The following is a 23,991-nucleotide window of genomic DNA, read 5'->3' as shown; positions in this document are numbered from 1 at the left end:
ACGTTCTCCCCATGTCTGCATGAGTTTCCTCCGGGTGCTCTGGTTTCCTCCCACAGTCCAAAAGACGTACTGGTTAGGTGCATTGACCAGAACAGGCGCTGGAGTGTGGCAACTAGGGGATTTTCACAGTGACTTCATTGCAGTGTTAATGTAAGCCTTACTTGTGACACTAATAAATAAACTTTAAACTATTCAGCCTAAGATGTGCAGGTTAGGTTGATTGGCCATGCTAAAATTGCCCTTTAGTGTCAGGGGGATTTGAAGGGTAAATATACAGGGTTACAGTGATGGGGCCTGGGTGGGATGTTGTCAGTGCAGGCTCGATTGTCCGAATTTTTTTTATTCATGCGTGGGACATGGGGCGTCGCTGGCTGGCCAGCACTTATTGCCCATCCCTAGTTGCCCTTGTTCAGAGGGCAGTTGAGAGTCAACCACATTGCTGTGATCTCTGGAGTCACATGTAGGCCAGACCAGGTAAGGACGGCAGATTTCCTTCCCTAAAGGACATTAGTGAACCAGATGGGTTTTTCCAACAATTGACAATGGTTTTGTGGTCTTCAGTAGATTCTTAATTCCAGATATTCTTTTTATTGAATTCAAATTCCACCATCTGCCGTGACGGGATTCGAACCCGGGTCCCCAGAACATTAGCTGAGTTTGTGGATTGATGGTCAAGCGATAATACCACTAGGCCATCGCTTCCCTATGGATGGCCTCCTTGTGCACTGTGGGGATTCTATGATTCTAGTTGCTGTGCACAAACTGGTTGCTGCATTTTCCTACGTAACATTTACTGCACATGAAAATCTAGTGGCTGGAGAGCACTCTGCACATTCTGAAGATTTGAAAGGTAGCTTGTAAATGGAAACTCTTTTATCTTTCTGAGGCTCTGCTAAAGGAATGCTTCACGAGAGAAATGGCCTTTGTTAATTTCTCTCTAAATGTAAACTGTAATTACAGCTCCAGTTAATAGCTTTTCAATAGATCTGTTGTGTTAACTCCTGCTTTCTAAAGTGATCACTTCCAGTAAGAACATTTCAGACGAGCTAATCTTAAGTTGTTATGAGTAAGAAGTTGAAGATACAACTTGGATCCTCCCATAGGATCATCCAAGTAGGACTGACATCCCAGTACCAAAGAAAAGCCAGGCAGTGTGCCTTAATAACTACTGCCCGCTGGCTCTGACATCCATCATTATGAAGTGCTTCGAAAGGTTAGTCATGGCACAAATCAATTCCAGCCTCCCGACTGCCTGGATCCATTACAGTTCACCTACCGCCGCAACAGGTCCACAGCAGTTGCCATCTCCCTGGCCCTGCACCCAACCCTGGAGCACCCTCGATAACAAGGACACCAATGTCAGACTTCTATTTATTGACTACAGCTCAGCCTTCAACACCATTATTCCCACAAAACTCATCTCTAAACTCCGTGGCCTGGGCCTCGGCTCCTCCCTCTGTGACTGGATCCTGAACTTCCCAACACACAGACCACAATCAGTAAGGATAGGCAACAACACCTCCTCCACGATCATCCTCAACACTGGTGCCCCACAAGGCTGTGTCCTCAGCCCTCTACTTATACACCTATGACTGGCCAAATTCCCCTCAAACTCAGTTTTCAAGTTTGATTTTCGACAATGACGAGACGGAGTACAGGAAAGAGATAGAGAATCTGGTGAACTGGTAGGACGACTATAATCTCTCCCTCAATGTCAACAAAACGATAGTCGATAGTCATCGACTTCAGGAAGCATAGTGGAGGACATACCCCTGCCTACATCAATGGGGACGAAGTAGAAATAGTCGCGAGCTTCACGTTTTTAGGTGTCAAGGTCACTAACAACCTGTCCTGGTCCTTCCATGCAGACGCTATGGTTAAAAAAGCCCACCAATGCCTCTACTTTCTCAGGAGAGAAATTTGGCAAGTCCCCCCACATCTCTCACAGCTTCTACAGATGCTCCATAGAAAGCATTCTTTCCGGTTATGTCACAGCTTGGCATGGCTCCTGCTTTGTCCAAGACCGCAATAAACTACAAAGAGTCATGTACGAAGCCCAGTCCATCACTCAAACCAGCCTCCTATCCATTGACTCTGTCTACACTTCCCGCTGCCTTGGAAAAGCAGCCAACATAATTAAGGACCCCACGCACCCAAAACATTCTCTCTTCCACCTTCTTCCATCGGGAAAAAGATACAAAAATCTGAGGTCATGTACCAACCGAGTCAAAAACAGCTTCTTCCCTGCTGCCGTCAGACTTTTGAATGGGCCTACCTTGCATTAAGTTGATCTTTCTCTACACCCTAACTATGACTGTAACACTACATTCTGCACCCTCTTGTCTCCTTCTCTATGAATGGTATGCTTTGTATAGCGTGCAAGAAACAATACTTTTCACTCTATACTAATAGACAATAATAAATCAAATCAAATCAAAATCAGAAAGTATATAGAAATCATAAACACTTGGAGCTAATTTTATGAAGTCCTCCAATAGTTTGCTCACAATATACTGCTATGTTGTGTTGTCAAAACACTTGGCATGATGATACGTCCCGATACAATAAAGGGACAATGTACAGGGGCGTTCATAATCCTTTTGAATGTAGCATCAAGAGGTGATTCTTTCAAACAAACAGTTTCAATTTGATGGGAACAGGAGTAGGCCATTCAGCCCCCCCCAGCCCATTCTATCATTCAGCTAGGTCAAAGCTGATTGGTAAACTCAAACCTATTTGCTCTCTATATTCCTTAATATCTTTGCTAATAAAAATCTGTCACCATCTGTCTTGAATATTTCAAACTACCAAGCACCTTCTGGGAGAGGGAGTTCTCAATGTTCACCATCATTTGCCATGAACAAGTATTTCCTGAGCCCACTGTTGAGTAGCCCCGCTCTAATTTTAGGCTTGCGACCCTTCGCTGGATTCCCCCGACACAAGAGAGAGTTTCTCTGCTCCTCCCCTATTCAATCCCTTTCTTATTTAAACGCTTCGATCATAAGAACATAAGAACATAAGAAATAGGAGCAGGAGTAGGCCATCTAGCCCCTCGAGCCTGCCCCGCCATTCAATAAGATCATGGCTGATCTGACGTGGATCAGTACCACTTACCCGCCTGATCCCCATAACCCTTAATTCCCTTACCGATCAGGAATCCATCCATCCGCGCTTTAAACATATTCAGCGAGGTAGCCTCCACCACCTCAGTGGGCAGAGAATTCCAGAGATTCACCACCCTCTGGGAGAAGAAGTTCCTCCTCAACTCTGTCTTAAACCGACCCCCCTTTATTTTGAGGCTGTGTCCTCTAGTTTTATCTTCCTTACTAAGTGGAAAGAATCTCTCCGCCTCCACCCTATCCAGCCCCCGCATTATCTTATAAGTCTCCATAAGATCCCCCCTCATCCTTCTAAACTCCAACGAGTACAAACCCAATCTCCTCAGCCTCTCCTCATAATCCAAACCCCTCATCTCCGGTATCAACCTGGTGAACCTTCTCTGCACTCCCTCCAATGCCAATATATCCTTCCTCATATAAGGGGAGCAATACTGCACACAGTGATCAGATCACTCCTCAAGCTTCTAAACTTAAGTGAATGCTCTGCGGCCTGACCTCATAACTTAACCTTCAAGAATTTGTATTATTCTGGTGAATCTGCATTTTATTCCTTCCTAGTCCAATATATCCTTCCTGGTGTGCTGTTCCCAGAAGTACTCTGGGTGGGGTCTGACTGAAAACTTCCTCCCCTTAGTATTTCAGCCTTCTTGAGGAAAAAGGCCAACATGTAATTAATCTTTTTGATAACTTTTTATACTTGTTCATCGGCTTTTCCAAATGAGTTAGGAGCAGGAGTAGGCCATTTGGCCCATCAAGCCTGCTACGCCATTTAATAAAATCATGACTGATCAAGTATACTTTGTCCTGATACCCTTTGACTTCCTTGTTAGTCAAGAATCTATCTACCTCTGCCTTAACAATGTGCAATGACCCGGCCTCTACTCTTCTCTGGAGAAGAAAGTTCCACAGACTCAAGACCCTCTGAGAGAAAATATTTTTCTTCATCTCCATCTTAATTGGGAAACTGCTTAAGTTTAAATTGTATCTCCTAGTTCTGGTCTCTCCCACAAGAGGTAACATCCTCTCAACAGCCACTAGATCAAGTCTACTCAGGATCTCATTTGTTTCAATAAAATCACCTCTCATTCTTCCAAACTCCAATGGATACAGGACCAGCCTGTCCAACCTTTCCTCATAAGATGAACCCCCTCATCCCAGGAATCTTCACTGAACTACTTCGAATGGAATGACTATGTCCTTTCTGTGACTCTGCACGGTGGCACAGTGGTTAGCACTGCTGCCTCACAGCGTCAGGGACCCAGGTTCGAATCCTGGTCTTGGGTCAGTCTGTGCGGAGTCTGCACGTTCTCCTCGTGTCTGGGTGGGTTTCCGCCGGGTGCTCCGGTTTCCTCCCACTGTCCGAAAAACGTGCTGGTTAGGTGCATTGGCCATGCTAAAATCTCCCTCAGTGTATCCGAACAAGCGCCGGAGTGTGGCGACTTGGGGACTTTCACAGTAACTTCATTGCAGTGTTAACGTGAGCCGACTTGTGACTAATAAACAAACTTTACTTTAACGATGTGCTCCTTAAGACTGTTTTAATCTGTTAAATGTTGCATGATTATCTTACATTAGCACTGCAATTAACTTCATTGCAGTGCTAATGTAAGCCTACATTAATAAATAAACTTAAATAAGAATACCAAATTCCAGATGTGGTCTCGCCATTGCCCTGTACAACTGTAGCAAAGCATCCCTACTTTTACATCTCATTCTCCTAGCAATAAACAACATCAACCTTTTATGATTCCTGTCGCAGGGCAGCCAGATCCCTCCCTATCTCAGAGTTCCATAATCCCTCTCAATATAAATGTTATGTTGCTTTTTGGATCTTTGGATCTCCATACCAAAGTGGACAAGTTCACATTTTCCCACATTATACTCAATCTGCCAATTATTTGTCCACTCACTCAACCTGTCTATATCCTTGTGTTCTCTTTACAACTTGATTTCCTACCTAGCTTTGTGTAGTTACCAAAGTTAGCAACTACACATTTGGTCTCTTCACCCAATTCATTGATATAGATTGTAAATTGTTGAAACCCTGCACTAATCCCTGTGACACTCCACTTGTTACATTTTATAAACCCCAAAAATTGCCCATTTATGCCTAATCTCTTTCCTGTTGGCTAAGCAATCCGCTATCCATGCTTCTATGTTTTCCCCAGACAATGAGTTACCATTTTATGTCATAATTTTTGATGTGGAACCTTGTCAAATGCCTTCTGGTTTCTAAGTACACCACCTCCACAGGTTCCCCTTTAACCACGTTGTTTGTTACTTTCTCAAAGAACTCTAATTAATTAGCCAAACACAATTTCCCTTTCACAAAACCATATTGACTCTGCCTGGTTGCATTAAGATTTTCCAAGTACCCCGTTATACCCTCCTAGATAATAGATTCCAGCATTTTCCCTATGGCAGATGTTAAACTAACCAGCACGCAGTTTGCTGTGTTCTGTCTCCCTTCTTTCTCGAATAAGGAAGTCAAATTCACTATTTTCCAATCTGATGGGAGCATTCAGAATCTAAGGAATTTTGGAAAATTAAAACCAATGCATTTACTATCTCAACAGTAAATTCTTTTAAGACCCTAGGATGAAGTTTTGTCTGCTTTTAATGATTTTTTCAGTCCCTGTAATTGTTTTAAGTTCCTCACTTTTTGTAATTTTAAAAGTTTATTTATTAGTGTCACAAGTAGGCTTACATTAACACTGCTATGAAGTTACTGTGAAAATCCCCGAGTCGCCACACTCTGGCGTCTGTTCGGGTTACACTGAGGGAGAATTTAGCACGGCCAATGCACCCTAACCAGCACGTATTCCGGGCTGTGGGAGGAAACGGGAGCACCCGGAGGAAACCCACGCAGACGCGGGGAGAACGTGCAGAATCTGCACAGACAGTGACTCAAGCTGGGAATCAAACCCAGGTCCCTGGCACTGTGAGGCAGCGGTGCTAACCACTGTGCCACCGTGCCGCCTTTGTGTACTTGGATGCTTCCTTTGCACCTCCACAGCTCCAAGACCCATTTGCCATTTTTGGATCCAAATTAGATGACCTCACATCTCCCCACACTGAACTCAATCTGCTATTATTTTCTCCATTTTTTTTTCTTTATTCTTTCATGCAGTGTTGGGCATCACTGGCTGGACCTGCACTGGTTGCTGAACCCTAATTTCCGAAGGTGCCATTTCAGAAGGTAGTTCAGAGGCAACCACATTGCTTTGGATCTGGAATCACATGTAGGCCATGAGAGCTACAGATGACAGATTTCCTTCCCTAAAGGAAATGAGTGAGTCAAAAGGGTATTTGTGACCATTGATGATGGTTCATGGGTCATGATTACTAAGACTAGCTTTCAATTTCCGATCTTATGAACTGAATTTAAGTTCCACCAGCTGCCGTGGTGGGATTTGAGCCCAGTTGGCCAGAGTATTAGCCTGGGCCTCTGGATTACTAGCCCACTAATCACTCTCGTCTCATTGCCCTCACTTAACCTGTCTATGTACCATAGACTCATACAGTGCAGAAGGTTGCCATTCGGCCCATCGAGTCTGTACCGATCACAATCCCACCCAGGCCCTATTCCCGTCACCCCACGTATTTACCCTGCTAATCCCCCTGACACTAAGGTTCAATTTAGCACGGCCAATCAACCTAACGCACACATCTTTGGACTGTGGGAGGAAATCGGCGCACCCGGAGGAAACCCACGCAGACACGGGGGGAATGTGCAAACTCCACACAGACACTGACCCGAGGCTGGAATCGAACCCGGGTCCCTGGCGCTGTGAGGCAGCTGCGCTAACCACTGGGCCACCGTTGCTTCCACTAACCTAGTATCATTTGCAAACCTGGATGTACTACTCAACTCGTGCAGTCTTGTCACAGATAAATATGATGAAAGTCGATTCCCTGGGGGGGAGCACTACATTCAGCCAATCACAGTACATTCCATTTAACTCTACGACTCCGACCCCTCAACCAATTACCAACTTGTCTTGCAATTAAAATCTGCCAAGGTTACGTCATTCACTCGAAGATCTTCCATCATCCTTTCACCGGTATTTTAAAGGCCATATATCACACGTAAGAAAGCCAATGAACAGTTATTAAACGGCATCATAACTGGCAGGTTTCCTGGGCAGCAACCTCTCTGCATTGCCCATAAATGACAAGGCCACAGGCTAAGTTGTTTCCGCAATGTGAGGGAGCCACTTATTGCCTCGTTAACTTGGCAGTCCTAATGTGTATTACTTTGTTCATCATTAGAGGGTTCTGTCAGTTGTGTAAATATACAGATTATCCCAGAGCAGCGCAGGATAAGCAAAGCACACCAACCTGTTCATGAGCGTGACAGATGTAAAGGTCAGCGGTCAAGCAGTATGACTAGTTGGTCGACCAGAGGGAGGGAAATTGCATAACATTGCTTTGTGCATTGATTTTAGCTGGATAACGTGCAAGAAATAAATTGTTTTCTGTGGAATTACTCATTCTGTTGATGTCACTGAGTAACCATGGATTAACATGTGGCGCTGTGGTCTCACATAATTGGCAAAATTCATCGTAAAAGAAGAACTTGTTGCATTGAAAGATGTAAGCAATGAGAATAAACTAAACCATTTTAATTCATTTGTTTGTATGTTATTGAGCGCTGATTGTTCACGCACTACATTGGAATCAAATAAGTTCTTTATTTTATTTACTAGTGTCAAAAAGAGGCTTACATTAACACTGCAGTGAAGTTACTGTGAAAATCTCTAGTCGCCATCCAATAATTGTTCGGGTGCACGAGCTTTCGGAGTGCTGCTCCTTCATCAGGTGAATGGAGAGGGGGGGGTTCACAAACACGGCATATACAGACAGAGATGTGTGAATTGACTCAAGCCAGGACAGTTAGTGAGATTTTACAAGCCCAGGCAAGTCGTGGGGGTTACACGTAGTGTGACATGAACCCAAGATCCCGGTTGAGGCCGACCTCATGTGTGCGGAACTTGGCTATAGTTTCTGCTCGGCAATTCTGCGTTGTCGTGTGTCTTGAAGGCCGCTTTGGAGAACGCTTACCTGAAGACAATTCACACCTCTTTAACCTGTGATTATCCCTCTCCCCACTCGCACTGTCTGTACCTGTAAAGACCTGATTATCTGTAAAGACTTGCATTCCAACCATCATCTTGCAATTGTCTCTCTGTCTATATATGCGAACCCACCTCTCCACTCACCTGATGAAGGAGCAGTGCTCCGAAAGCTCGTGATTCCAAATAAACCTGTTGAACTTTAACCTGGTGTTGTGAGACTGCTTACTGTTTGGGGACACTGAGGGAGAATTTAGCATGGTCAAAGCACCTAACCAACACGTCTTTCAGATTGTGGGAGGAAACAGGAGCACCTGGAGGAAACTCATGCAGACATGGGGAGAACGTGCAGACTCTGTACAAACGGTAACCCAAGCCGGGAATCGAACCCAGGTCCCTGGCGCTGTGAGGCAGCAGTGCTAACCGCTGGGCCACCATGCCATTTGATTGATTCAATATTGGTGGTCATGAACAGGCTAACATTTCTTCCTTTAAATTTTTACGAAGGCAAAGGGATAATGCACGTGGACAAATTCTTTGAATTGGTTAAATTACTGAGAACGAGGGGATATAGAACCATAGGAAAGTTGCAGCATAGAAAAAGGCCATTCAGCCCATCGTGTCTGCACAGGCTGAAAATAAATGCATGGGTAGTTGTCAGAAGGTGTTCCTTTTCACAGCAGGTCATGATGGTTTGGGATCCGTTGCTGGCTGATGAGATGGTGCTTAATATTCTGCAAACATCCAAAGGCGGGGCTGGGTAAGATATTGGAATGGGTTTTAACGATAGATGAGATATTGCGTGATGTACTGTGGCAATTTGCCTCCTGGAATCTGTTCTTGGTCATTTTCGAGATTGGAGAGGGATTTCTGAGAATGCTTTCCTTCCCCAAGCTGGCCTGGGGTATTTAAAAAAAAATCTGTTTCTGCCTTTCAGAGATGATTATGTGGTTGGTGGTGGGGAACATTGGATGTTCTATTGCCTGGTGTAAACCTGGCTAAACGGAACCGGCTAGATATAACAATTTGGTCCATCTCTAGAGTATATTTCTAAGCTGGATAGTAAGCTGGCCTATTGTCTAAATTTCATAGAATCATAGAATCCCTACAGTGCAGAAGGAGGCCATTCAGCCCATCCCGTCGGCACTGAACACAATCCCACCCAGGACCTATCCCCGTAACCCTACATATTTACCCTGCTAATCCCCCTGACACTAGGGTTAATTTAGCCTGGCCAATCTACCTAACCTGCACATCTTTGGACTGTGGGAGGAAACCGGAGCACCCGGAGGAAACCCATGCAGGCACAGGGAGAAGGTGCAGACTCCGCACAGACAGTGACCCGAGGCCAGAATTGAACCCAGGTCCCTGGCGCGGTGAGGCAGCAGTGCTAACCACTGTGCCACTGTGCCGCCCTCTTTCAATCACATTTGGGAGTTTGTGAATAAATCCAACTAGGCAGAAAATACAGATTCATCAGGAAAAAATCAGGAAGAAATAGCAGCATTTTGTGAATAGTCTTGCAATGAAAGTATGAAGTAAAACTTGTTTTTTGGGATAGTTTCAATATTCTGCCCTTACCAGTTGTATTTAGCGGCGACTGTGGGAGAGTGACTCTAGAATCCCTACAGTGCAGAAGGAGGCCATTCGGCCCATCGAGTCTGCACCGACCACAATCCCACCCAGGCCCTATCCCCATAACCCCATGCATTTACCCTAGCTCATCCCCCTGACACTAAGGGGCAATTTAGCATGGCCAATCTGCCTAACCCGCACATCTTTGGATCGTGGGAGGAAACTGGAGCACCCGGGGGAAGCCCACGCAGACACGGGGAGAATGTGTAAACTCCACATAGACAGTGACCCGAGCCGGGAATCGAACCCAGGTCCCTGGCACTGTGAGGCTGCAGTGCTAACCACTGTGCCACCGTGCCTGGTATTTCACTCAAATTCCACTCCTTACCTGTACTTAATTCTCATCACCATAAGAACGGCTTATCTGTCATGAAATTGTAAACATATTTTGAACATATTTATGATGTTGTTTTAACAACGCAAACCATTATTCCTCCAGAGATGCAATTGCTCATCCTTGGTAAACAATCTGGGCTTTATTTCTGCTGGTTTCTCACTGCACATGGAAGGAAAGGCTTAAACCGCAGTAATTATAGCTGCATGTTATCAACAACAAAATAGACCTATGCAGCTCAATCTATAATGTTATAAGAAGCATAGAAACACCCATGTGTGGAATCGCAGCCATCATTCTGGCCTTAATCGGAACTGTTTTAATTAGGCACAAAGCCTATCCCCTCACGGTTCGCCCTTAATTTTTATTCTTCACACCAGTAAGCAGAAGGTGCCAGCTTTTCAAAAGATCTTTAATCGATACCTCACCACCACTGTAAAGAAAGCTGACTGCACAAAACCCCCGCTCCACCCTTCAACCAAACCAGCCACTCAGCCCAGTTTCTGGAACATTGCCTGCATGCCTCCCTGTGGAGGGTGTGTGTGTGTGTGTGTGTGTGCGTGTGTGTGAGAACCATATTAAGTCGTGAAATTGGGTTATTAATTATGTAGACACCATCGTGTAAGCGACACTGTGTAGAAAAAGGTTTTTAGCAAATATGCAATAATGTTTATAAAACTCGACAGCATATATATATATATATATATATAAGCATTACATTGTGCATTTTTAAAAAGTTGATCATTAATTTATATATCATGAAACATCTCATAGTGAAATCAGTTGTCATGAGCTGCAATGTAAAATGGCTTGTTCAGTTTCCCCAGTGGTGGACAATAGACTTCCTTCACTCTAGGGCAATGTTTAAATAATATCTTGTCGTAATAAGGCTATAAATCTAAATTGCTGATATCACAGTATTCCATCACTACACTTGCAGCAATTGCTTAATTTTATCTTTGCACTAATTAGGAATTATAATCAGAGTCTTGGAAGTTCACAATGACACTCTTGTCTCTTATGTGTGTTCTGTACATAATACAGGGAGGGGACAGGGCCGAGAGAATCAGGATTAAGTAATGACTTCTGTTGTCGGCGGTCTGATAGCAGAAACTGGTAAAATATATCTGATGCTAATCTGTGAAGAAATTAACTGTCAGGCTCAGTAATTTCCTTGAAGTTGCAGTGGGACCAATTTGACAATTGTTCTGCTTCAATGCAAAGGATTTAGGAAAACAGCGTGTCAGGGAATGGAATTGTTTTCCTTGCCGAGTCTGTGGATGTGTTTTTTTTTTGTTCCCGGATCATGTGCAGAGTCTCCAATGTGCCACCAGGGGACTGTCGGGCTCCACGGTACCAGGGAGTGGGATATAATTCCACCCGCACTCCCCAATGCAATTGTGATCACATGCCGAGCTTCCTAATTGAAGGATGATATACTATCAGGGAATAAAGTACAATTGTGTCTTTAAGTCCTGTTGAATGGTGGCTTGAAATGTGTGCATTGGAGTAGGAGCGTCTTCATAAAAATGAGTGATTTCTGTGCAAGTAGCAACAACTGAATTCAATTTATGTTAACTAAAACATGGCAAATGCTGCTTTTGCAGACTTTGAAATGTAAGTAAAAATTGATCTCTGTTTAATGAATAATGCAAGCACATTTTCTTCTCGATGCATAATGTGCTTGTGGCCTCTCTGTGTATGTATATTAAGAAATCTCCGCAATGCTTTGTGAGAAACACAACTACAAAAAACTACTCAGCGGCTTCCTAATAAGCTCTGAAAATAACCGGTGTAAAAGAAAGTTCACCGCACCATTTTCTACCTGACCAGATGCCAAAAGAAATGTGCGGTGCGGGGATTATGTACTGCTTAACAAATGGAAAATAGCATCTAAGCTAAGATGTTCAACTACTGAGAATTGAAGAAACTGCAATCATAACAGAACAGCATCTACCAGATGCCCTGCTAATGCAGCGTCTGTGGTGATTTACCCCGATTAACTTTCTACTAGCCCCTTTTACACCTGTCTTCTAACATTGAAGAGCAAGGTGCTTGATGCACTATCAATCAAGCAAAGACTAGTTATGCAAGAACAAATAGGCTTTTATTTGCAAAAGACTTGGAGCACACCCATGCTGATAAACTGGTCCAGAGACTGAGGCAGGGGGGTGGGGAGCAGTCACCTTTATACCTGGACCAGGGGGGGAGGAGTCTCAGGCAGGGCCGGCAGGGGCATGCCCAGGCATGTCACACACACACAGGCAATAAGCTTAACAGTGGTTTACCACAGTGCTGTTTGCTTTGTGTCACCGGTGTTCACATGCATGTTATCCAGTTACACAAGCTTACTGGTTGCTTTGACAACGGGTCATCTGGACTCGAAACATCAGCTCTTTCCTCTCCTTACAGACGCTGCCAGACCTGCTGAGATTTTCCAGCATTTTCTCTTTTGGTTACAGATTGCAAGTGCAGTTCATTGATAGAATCCTACAGTGCAGAAGGAGGCCATTCGGCCCTTCAAGTCTGCACTGACCACAATCCCACCCAGGCCCTATCCCCATGCATTTACCCTAGCTAGTCCCCCTGATACTAAGCTTGGCCAATCCAACTAACCCACACATCTTTCAGACTGTGGGAGGAAACCGGAGCACCCGGAGGAAACCCACGCAGACACGGGGAGAATGTGCAGACTCCACACAGACAGTGACCCAAGCCGGGAATTGAACCCGGGTCCCTAGCGCTGTGAGGCAGCAGTGCTGACCACTGTGCCACCGTGGCAACGCATGGCACAGAATGCGTCTGACCTCATAATGTCATTTTGATCATTGTTAAACCAGCTAAAAGTGAGGGCAAAGCGGGCGCTTTCCCCCTTGGCATTGTGCCAAGTGAGGATGAACAAAAACCTGCAGTAGGGTGTGCTAGGTGGGCTGGGAATGTGTGCGTTTGGCAGAATCCTACTGGATACATGACAAATGGAGACGCAATCCCTACTGCAAAATGACCAGGCACTAACTCCATCTGATTTTCCGGGTTGAGGTCATCCCACCCTGCTGGGCGGAATTTTCCCGTCCCACCCGCCACGGGAAGCGTAGCGGCCGTGACATGGACCACGCACAGGTCCGTTGAGCTTGAGCGGGATTTTCCGGTCTTGGGGTGAGCGCGGCCAGAAGATCCCGCCCAATGCAATCTGCAAGAAATCCCGGACATCATTGAAGGCAGAAGGGGAATGGAAATGACATTTGTATAGCGCCTTTCACAACTTCAGGATGTTCCCCCAAAGTGCTTTGCAGCTAATTAAGTGCCATTTTGAAGTGTAGTCTCGCTTCACCCGGAGGGTGGTGAACGCGTGGAATTCACGAGCACAGAAAGTGGTTGAGGCCAAAACAGGAAGAAATTAGATATAGCTCTTGGGATCAAGGAACATGGGGCAAAGGCGGGATCAGGATTATAAATCTGATGATCGGCCACGATCAAGATGAATGGCAGAGCAGGCTCGAAGGGCCGAATGGCCTCCTCCTGCTTCTCGTTTCTATGTTTCTAAGTAAAAGAGAACCATAGGGTGACGGGATTGGTCTACAGAGAGCTGGCATAGACTGGATTGACTGAATGGTCTCCTTCTCTGTGGAAATGAGACTGAATCAATGGTCCTCTCTCACTGAGCTACAGCCGAGAGCTGGGCAAACAGTCCCCGGAAAATTAGTCTCTGCTGGAGCTACGCCAAGGAGAAAACTCTACCCATTGTGTCAACAGGGCACTCAACCATGAGGGGCCTCTGCTACTTTCCAAACCCAAACTCCACACACATTCTCTCCAGCTTCACACAGTCATTGGAAGCTATTTTTCTCTTTCCTAGCCCAGGATATTACCCCAGTTTGAACTCATCATAGGTTCCGGATCAAATGTCCAGTCTTGGTGCTCTGTACAGCTTTTCACCTGTCTCAGGACCCCTTCACCCACTGAGCTTTAAACCCTGTAATAAAAACAGAAAGTGCTGGAAAAGAACTCAGCAGGTCTGGCAGGATCTGTGGAGAGAGAAACAGACTTAATGTTTCGATAGCGTGTGATTCTTCTTCCATGTCAAAGAGAGGAAGAGATGTGATGGATCATGTACTGTATGGGGGGGGGGAGAGCAGGGTAGAAAGACAGTGATCGATGGGAGCTAAGAGAGGTTGCAACAAAGGTGTGTAGGACACAAGACAGAGGAAGTGTTTGATCTTTGATTTGATTTATTATTGTCACATGTATTAACATTCAGTGAAAAGTATTGTTTCTTGCGCGCTGTACAGACAAAACATACTGTTCATAGAGAAGGAAACAAGAGAGTGCAGAATGTAGTGTTACAGTCATAGCTAGGGTGTAGAGAAAGATCAACTTAATATAAGGTAGGTCCATTCAAAAGTCTGACAGCAGCAGGGAAGAAGCTGTTCTTGAGCCGGTTGGTGCGTGACCTCAGACTTTTGTATCTTTTTCCCGAAGGAAGAAGGTGGAAGAGAGAATGCCCGGGGTGCGTGGGGTCCTTAATTATGCTGGCTGCTTTCTCGAGGGAGCGGGAAGTGTTGACAGAGTCAATGGATGGGAGGTTGGTTTGCGAGATGGATTGGGCTACATTCACGACCTTTTGTAGTTCCTTGCGGTCTTGGGCAGAGCAGGGGCCATACCAAGCTGTAGCACAACCAGAAAGAATGCTTTCTATGATGCATCTGTAAAAGTTGGTGTGAGTCGTAGCTGACACGCCAAATTTCCTTTGTCTTCTGAAAAAGTAGAGGTGTTGGGGGGCTTTCTTAACTACAGTTTCGGCATGGGGGGACCAGGACAGGTTGTTGGTGATCTGGACACCTAAAAACTTGAAGCTCTCGACCCTTTCTACTTCGTTCCCATTAATGTAGATGGGGTAAGTGGTAATGGCAGTGTGAAGGGCTATAGAAGGTGCTGAAAGTTGTATATCAGAATGTGTTAATAGGAGAACAATTTTAAAAAGTAAAATAAAGTTTATTTATTAGTCACAAGTAAGGCTTACATGAGTGCTGCAATGAAGATACTGTGAAATTCCCCTAGTCGTCACACTCTGGCGCCTGTTCGGGTCAATGCATCTAACCAGCACGTCTTTCAGACTGTAGGAAGAAACCCACGCAGACATGGGGAGAACGTGCAGACTCCACACAGACAGTGACCCAAGTCGGTAATCGAATCCGGGTCCCTGGCGCTGTGAGGCAGCAGCGCTAATCACTGTGCCACCGTGCCGCCCACTTTTAACCACCCAACTTTAATTTGTAAGATGGACAGTGTTCACAATCATTGTCAATCATCTACAAATGGCTTCTCCTTAAAGCTGCGGTAATAATATCACAAGTCAATGTGACATCATTCGATCAAAATCACACTGTACAACTCCCGGATTGCTATCTTGTCTTTATTCTTTCATGGGTTGGAGACATCAACTGGCAAAGTCTTTCTATGAGAATTAGTGATCGTTTAATAGTCACCTTTACAGAAATTAGCTTTCAATTCCAGATTTTATGAATTGAATTGATATTTTCACTAGCTGCCGTGGTGGGATTTGAACCCATATCTTCAGAGTGTTAGCCTGGGACTCTGGTTCACTAGCCCAGTGACATTACACTATGCCACAATCTCCCCTCCTCACAAATCTTGGACACGCTGCAGAGTATTCCCCAAACTCAAAACAGAAATAAGAATGACAAATTTAACTCCACCAAAGTTATTACGGAGTGAATATTGGCACCACTTTCGGAGGCAGGGTGGCACCGAGAGACTCCAAACTCATGGCTCAAACTATAGAAAACTGAGTCTCCTGAGTGTAGCCAGATTATTTTAATTGCTTACTATAGAACGGATCATTACTCCAGCAAAATGCAGCAAGTGCAGAATAGTTACACAATATAAATTGATTATTCCTCCAACAAAATGCAATGTTCTTTTTTTATTCATTCATGGGATGTGGGTGTCGCTGGTTAGGCCGGCATAGAATAGAATAGAATAGAAACCCTACAGTGCAGAAGGAGGCCATTCGGCCCATCGAGTCTGCACCGACCACAATCCCACCCAGGCCCTACCTCCACATATTTTACCCGCTAATCCCTCTAACCTATGCATCCCAGGACTCGCAGGGGCAATTTTTTTAACCTGGCCAATCAACCTAACCCGCACATCTTTGGACTGTGGGAGGAAACCGGAGCACCCGGAGGAAACCCACGCATGGGCATATATTACCCATTCCTAATTGGCCTTGAGAAAGTGGTGGTGAGCCTCTTTCCTGAACTACTGCAGTCCATGTTGTGTAGGTGCTCCCCTTAGGGAGGGAGTTCCAGGATTTTGACCCAGTGACAGTGAAGGAATGGCCGACATAGTTCCAAGTCAGGATGGTTTGGAGGGGAACTTACAAGTGGTGGTGTTCCCATGCATCTGCTGCCCCTTGTACTGGAGGATAGTTGCACAGTACAAATTAAATTGGGCAGCACGGTGGCACAGTGGTTAGCACTGCTGCCTCACAGCACCAGGGACCAGGGTTCAATTCCCATCCTGGGTCACTGTCTGTGTGGAGTTTACATGTTCTCCCTGCGTGGGTTGCCCCCGGGTGCTCCGGTTTCATAGAAATCATCATAGAAACCCTACAGTACAGAAAGAGGCCATTTGGCCCATCGGGTCTGCATCGACCACAATCCCACCCAGGCCCTATCCCCCATATCCCGACATATTTACCCACTAATCCCTCTAACCTACGCATCTCAGGACACTAAGGGGCAATTTTAGCATGGCCAATCAACCTAACCCGCACATCTTTGGACTGTGGGAGGAAACCGGAGCACCCGGAGGAAACCCACGCAGACACGAGGAGAATGTGCAAACTCCACACAGACAGTGGCCCAAGCCGGGAATCAAACCCAGGTCCCTGGAGCTGTGAAGCAGCAGTGCTAACCACTGTGCTACCGTGACGCCCACAGTCCAAAGATGTGCAGGTTAGGTGGATTGGCCATGCTAAATTTCCCCTTAATGTCAGGGGGACTAGCTAGGGTAAATGCATGGGGTTTATGGGGATAGGGCCTGGGTGGGATTGTGGTCGGTGCAGACGTGATGGGCCGAATGGCCTCCTGCACTGAAGAATTCTATGATATCTATAAATTTTGAGCCTAAAACTGTTCCCAGCCACTTACAGCAGTGCGTTTTGCAGGAATGATTGATGGGGTAAATACCTAATCATTTTCAATCTGGCCAGGATCTGTAGTGTTAACATATATAGTTGAGATCATCAGGAAAAACGCAACTAAGATATTATTCCAAATCTATAATCCAGTCTGTATCAGACAATAACATTGTTGACATTCACAAACCTCTGGCCTGTCACTCGTGCAGTTTCTGAATGCCATCTGAACTCTTGGATACGATTACAGGCCTGTCAATTACTCTTGGTTGACTATTACTCTTTATCGATTTTTATAGATGAAATATCAATCTTGTAAGCAGCCGGGTTGCTGGTCACACCCACATAATAAACATCTGTTCGAAAGAGCGCTTGTTTTTCAGAAAATATCACTCTGGTTTGCTTGCTCTGTTGTCAAAACATTGCCTACCTCTGGGCCCCTTTGAATGTGTTTCTTTATGAAGTTTGTCATCAGCTTACTTTGATGTGATGTGACAGCAGCCATTCTGAGCCATTCTAAGGCAGATGGGTGGAGCAGGTTAGCTGTGATTAAACTGAATACACTTGAAGGGCAGAATGGCCTACTCCTGTTCCTTTGTCCCCCACAGTAAAAGAGAATCCAAAAGAAAGGGAGAAAATGAAAAGGCTTTCACTAAATCCGTGTGCTGATGAAGGTAATTGAGACAGAAGACTGCCAAACAGATCGAAGATTCTCATCCTTTCTCAGTGAAGGAATGGCAATATCGTCCCAAGTAGTCACCAGTCCTTTCACCCCCTCTCCTTGTTTTTTCCAAGTTATTAGCCCCTTACTATGTTATTCCCTGCGTCTGCTTCATCCGGTTTTGCAGAAGTGCCCATTATTTGTGAATGAACATTGACAGCGAATGGCCTAACTTGATCGTCACACATCCTCCCTCCGACCACACACACACATGCAAACACTTTTCAGCAGGCACCTAGGACTGGGAACATATGACGGTCACCGGCATTCGGACTCTGATCTTCGGGTAAGCGTTCTCCAAGGTGGCCTTCACAACACACGACAGCGCAGAGTCGCTGAGCAGAGACTGATAGCCAGGTTCCGCACAAATGAGGACGGCCTAAACCGGGATCTTGGGTTCATGTCACACTATCTGTAACCACCACAACTTGCCTGGACTTGCAAAGTCTCACTGGCTGTCCTGTCTGGAGACAATACACATCTCTTTAACCTGTGCTAATGCTCTCTCCACTCACATTATCTGTACCTTTAAGACTTGATTAGCTGTAAAGACTGGCATTCCAATCATTATTCATTATTCTGTAAATTGAGTTTGTGTCTTTATATGCCCTGTTTGCTGTTTATAAGCAGATCTCCCACTCACCTGACGAAGGAGCAGCGCTCCAAAAGCTAGTGGCGTTTGCTACCAAATAAACCTGTTGGACTTTAACCTGGTGTTGTTAGACTCCTTACTGTGCATATATCTATGCCCTGTTTGTGAACCCAACTCCCACTCACCTGATGAAGGGGCAGCGCTCCAAAAGCTCGTGCTACCAAATAAACCTGCTGGACTTTAACCTGGTGTTGTGAGACTTCTTACTGCAGCTTTGGATAATAAAAATCTATCAATCTCGGATTTAGAATGAGGAGCTAACATGGCATCATTTGCGGAAGAAAGTTTCAAATTTCCTCTACTCTTTGCATGTCAAGATCTTTCCCCACTTTATTCCTGTAAGGTCTGACTCTAACCTTTAAGCTAGGTGCCTGTAATGACTTCAGTCAGGCCATTGAGGTTGGCCTATTGGAATATGAACTCCCTGATTAAGAATCCAAGTTATGAGGGAGTCTTTGCCTTGGGCTTAACCGACAGTGCAAGTTCCTCTGACACCCCCGGAGGTAGACTGCTAACTGCTAGCACTCTGTGTACTGCTGTTAGAGTTTGTAAATAAAGGGATTTTGGTGAACAGACCTCTGCCTCCGCAGATTTATTACAGTGCTCTCGTCCTAGACTCCTTTGTTTGATTCACTCCTCACTCACTCAGGGCTGTTGAGACTGGCTGTTGTATTGTTCATGTCGTTCTAAGACAAGCCAGATTGGCTTTGATCCAAGATCCAGTTTTCTATCTTCATGGTCCAGCTATTACTGCAGAAACCTACGGGTCCATCGGGGAAGTCTGTTTTGGTGCATCTGAGTCAGTGACGCAGATAATGGCTCGCGAGCCATCCAGACTCGTATCTCTCTTTGTAATTCATACTGGAGCATGTGTCCCTTTTGAAATGAAAGAGGAATAATACATGGCCTGTCAGCTTAATCTCTTTTATTTGACTTGTGACAAAGACATGGATGGCTCCTTCACACCGGCCATTCCTGGCAATCAGCTTCGCTTCCTGTTACTCATGAAACAGAAAGCACTGGAGACCCTCTATAAGACCCTCTCTAAGAACTGAGAACAGTACAGCACAGGGACAGGCCCTTCGGCCCATCAAACTTGCAGCGACACATGATGCCTCTCTAAACTAAAGACCTTTTGCCTCTACGCGGTCCGTATTCCTTGATTCCCTACCTCTGCATGTATCTGTCAAGATGCCTCTTAAACGTTATTTTATCCGCTTCTACCACCTCCTCTGGCAGCACATTCCAGGCACTTAACACCCTCTGTGCATAAAACCTTTCCTCTCACATCGCCTTTAAACTTTCTCCCTTTTACCTATGTCCCCGAGTACTTGACATTTCCACCCTGGGGAAAAAAACTCCGACTATCCATTATATCCTATCAAGTCACCCCTCAGCCTCTGTCGTTCAAGTGAAAACAAACCAAGTTTGTCCAATCTCTCCTCATAGTTAATATCCTCCAAACCAAGCAATATCCTGGTAGACCTTTTCTGTACCCTCTCCAAAGCCTCCACATCCATCTGGTAGTGTGGTGACCAGAACTTTACGCAATATTCCAAATGCGGCTTTACTAAAGTTCTGTACAGCTTGCAACATAACTCAAGCTCATGGGGAGGTGATGGCCGAGTGGTATTGTCGCTAGATTATTAATCCAGAAACTCAGCTAATGCTCTGCAGACCTTAGTTCGAATCCCACCACGGCAGATGGTAGAATTTGTGTTCAATAAAAAAAAAATCTGGAATTAAGAATCTACCGATGACTGTGAAACCATTCATTAATGTCCTTTAGGGACCCACAGAAATGTGGCTGACTCTCAACTGCCCTGGGGTAACTCGGGATGGGCAATAAATGCTGACCAGCCAGCGACGCCCATGTCCCATGAATGAATAAATAGGAGCAGACAAATTCTCTCCACAACTAAAACATCACTTCCTCACTTTTCTATCCAAACCCTGATGAGATAAAAACCAGCGTTCCAGCCATCCCTTTAATACCTGCTTTTAACAGTTGTGGACATCCCAAATCCCTTTGTTCCTTCCACGCCGCAGCTCTGACCATCTGGAAAATATTCAGATCTTTCCCCTCTGAATCCCGAGTGGATGAGCTGACACTCTTCAAGTTGAGCGCCATCTTCCATTGACTCGCTCACTCGCTCAATCTGTCTACAGCTTCCCTTTGTAACTTCCTGCTCCCCACAACACAACTTGTCTTGCTTTTTTTTAAACTGGAAAGGTTACTGGCATTCTCCCGGGCTGCTATATTGGAGCAACCTAAGTTAAGTCGAGCCGCTTCCATAATTTCAACTTCTTACACTCCCCAGGCAATCTCAGTGGCTACCTAAAAGACAAAGACTTATGGGGCACAATCAAAAAGAATTACATTGCAACTTGCTGCTTTATAATTCTTTATTCAGATAGTTTCCTTACATAGTTAGGCCTTCTGGAAAATGCTGCCCTCTCTGCAATGCTCCTTCATAGAATCATAGAAACCCTACAGTGCAGAAAGAGGCCATTCGGCCCATCGAGTCTGCACCGACCACAATCCTACCCAGGCCCTACCCCCATATCCCTACATATTTTACCCGTTAATCCCTCTAACCTACACATCTCAGGACACTAAGGGCCAACAGAGTAGGAAAATACATGTTAAATTGAAATGTTAGTCTTTTGCAATTGGGCATAGAATTGGTCAGTGTTATCCCTGTTTGGCCACAGGTACAAATAGTGACACATAAATGGTTTCAAAGCACTGTTGATTAGTAGGGGCATCAGCTGTGGTTTGGGTGGAGCACCCTTGTCTCAAATCATGAGGGTGCTGGGTTCAAGTCCCACTCCAGAGACATGGGCTCACAGTCTGGGCTAACAATCCAGGTGCATTATGGACTGTCGGAGGCCCTGTCAGACTGATGTTAAAACAAGGCCACATCTGCCATCTTTGATTTATTATTGTCACATGTATTTGTATACAGTGTAAAGTATTGTTTCTTATGCACTGAACAGACAAAACATACCGTTCATAAAGAAGGAAAGGAGAGGGTGCAGAATGTAGTGTTACAGTCATAGCTAGGGTGCAGAGAAAGATCAACTTAATGTGAGGTAGGTCCATTCAATCTGATGGCAGCAGGGAACAAGCTGTTTGCACACACAAGTGAGATAATGACCGAATAGCCTGTTTTCATGATGTTGATTGAGGGATAAATATTGGCCAGGCCCCCCGGGCCCCCTCTGTGTATGTTTTTGGTTGGTACGTGTCCTCAGACTTCTGTATCTTTGTCCCGATGGTAGAAAGTGGAAGAGAGATTGCCCGGGGAACGTGGGGTCCTTGATTATGCTGGCTGCTTTTCTGTGGCAGCGGGAAGTGTTGACAGTGTCAATGGCCGAGAGGCTGGTTTGCGTGATGGACTGGGCTTCGTTCATGACCCTTTGTAGTTCCTTGCGGTCTTGGGCAGAGCAGGAGCCATACCAAGCTGTGATACAACCTGAAAGAATGCTTTCTATGGTGCATCTGTAGAAATTGGGATACAGTGAGAAGTATTGTTTCTTGCGCACTATACAGACAAAGCATAGAGTACATGGGGGGGAAGGAAAGGAGAGGGTGTAGAATATAGTGTTAGTTTAAAAGAGTTAGAGTACAGTTTAAAGAGCATAGAACAAGAGTAAGAGATTGAATTGGAGGGTAGGCTGGGGTCAGCTTGCAAGAAGTCACCTTGCTCCAGCACCACCTCATTTGGATATAAAAGTTTGCCTGGCCCTATTACAAAGAAGAGCAGGAGAGTTCATAGATAGAATCATAGATTTCCTCCAGTGTAGAAACAGGCCGTTCGGCCCATCGAGCCTGCACTGACAACAATCCCACCTCGGCCCTATCCCCGTAACCCTGCTAATCCCCCTGATACTAAGGAGCAATTTACCACGGCCAATCAACCTAACCCGCACATCTTTGGACTGTGGGAGGAAACCGGGGCACCCGGAGGAAACCCACGCAGACAACGTACAAACTCCACACAGTCACCCGAGACCGGAATGGAACCCTCGACCATGGTGCTGTGAGGCAGCAGTGCTAACCACTGGGCCACCCTGCCGCCCCAGTTATCCCTGGTATTCTGATATCCCTCGAATATCATCACGAAAATCAGAGTATCTGATCATTGTCTCTGCTGCACACAGAGTGGCAGCAATGCTTCCTATCTTTGGTATTAAATTAGCTGTCCAGCATTGTAGGGGTTGTGCAAGGCGCTATATAAATGCAAGTTATGTCTTTTTTTTCCGAGATATAACATCTGTGGTCAGCATGTGAATTTCTGCAATTTCCATGCCTAATGTTGAACATAATTGGCTGATTACTTTCTGAATGTATGAAATATGAATACGCACTCAGACTGTATATTAAACGTGGAGATCATACCATTTTACCATTAGTAATTTATTTCCAAACCTGAAATCTATAATTCAAAGCTCTAAAAGCTTCGGGCAGAGCTGAGAAAGTGATAAATGGATTTCATGGGCATTTAGATTACACTGTGACATTCCTGAGCCCACAGGCCTTTGGAACATTTTTCCCAGTATTTTTGACTCATACTGTTATAACCTGTGTTCTCCACACTAAAGTACAGTTAAAAGTTTATTAGTGTCACAGTTAGGCTTACATTCACACTGCAATGAAGTTACTGTGAAAATCCCCCAGTCGCCTGTTGGGCTACACTGAGGGAAAATTTAGTCCGCCCAACATAGCAACATAAGATAAGCAGCCAGCATTATTAAGGACCCCACGCACCCCGGACATTCTCTCTTCCACCTTCTTCCGTCGGGAATAAGATACAAAAGTCTGAGGTCACGTACCAACTGACTCAAGAGCAGCTTCTTCCCTGCTGCCGTCAGACTTTGAACGGACCTACCTCACATTAAGTTGATCTTTCTCTGCACTCTAGCTATGACTGTAACACTACATTCTGCACTCTCTCCTTTCCTTCTCTATGAACGGTATGCTTTGTCAGTATAACTCCGGTTTCCTCCCACAGTCCAAAGATGTGCGGGTTAGGTTGATTGGCCAGGTTAAAAAATGTCCCATAGAGTCCTGAGATGCGTAGGTTAGAGGGATTAGCGGGTAAATATGTGGGGGTAGGGCCTGGGTGGGATTGTGGTCGGTGCAGACTCGATGGGCCGAATGGCCTCCTTCTGCACTGTAGGGTTTCTAAAAAAAAAAATAACGTGCAAGAAACAATACTTTTCACTGCATGCTAATACATGTGACAATAATAAATCAAATCAAATCAATGCATCTAACCTACACGTC

General features: G+C 45.2%; 1 protein-coding gene across 3 annotated transcripts in view; it reads left to right on the top strand.

The window, feature by feature from the left end:
• rps24 (ribosomal protein S24) overlaps positions 1 to 23,991 on the top strand; it is an 86,181-nt gene that overhangs the window by 35,408 nt on the left and 26,782 nt on the right. The window contains exon 6 of one of the 3 annotated variants that reach the window (XM_078199525.1): positions 17,934 to 19,272. The exons of the other annotated variants lie outside the window; for them this stretch is intronic. The gene's annotated coding sequence lies outside the window, so the exon portion shown is untranslated. Of the gene's footprint in view, positions 1 to 17,933; positions 19,273 to 23,991 lie in introns of those variants that run through there. 3 annotated transcript variants of the gene reach the window in all.

This window comes from Mustelus asterias, chromosome 28, assembly GCF_964213995.1.
Source record: "Mustelus asterias chromosome 28, sMusAst1.hap1.1, whole genome shotgun sequence".
Taxonomy (NCBI): Eukaryota; Metazoa; Chordata; class Chondrichthyes; order Carcharhiniformes; family Triakidae; genus Mustelus; species Mustelus asterias.
The sequence above is the reverse complement of the archived record's forward strand: the minus strand, read 5'-3'. Positions and strand labels throughout refer to the sequence as shown.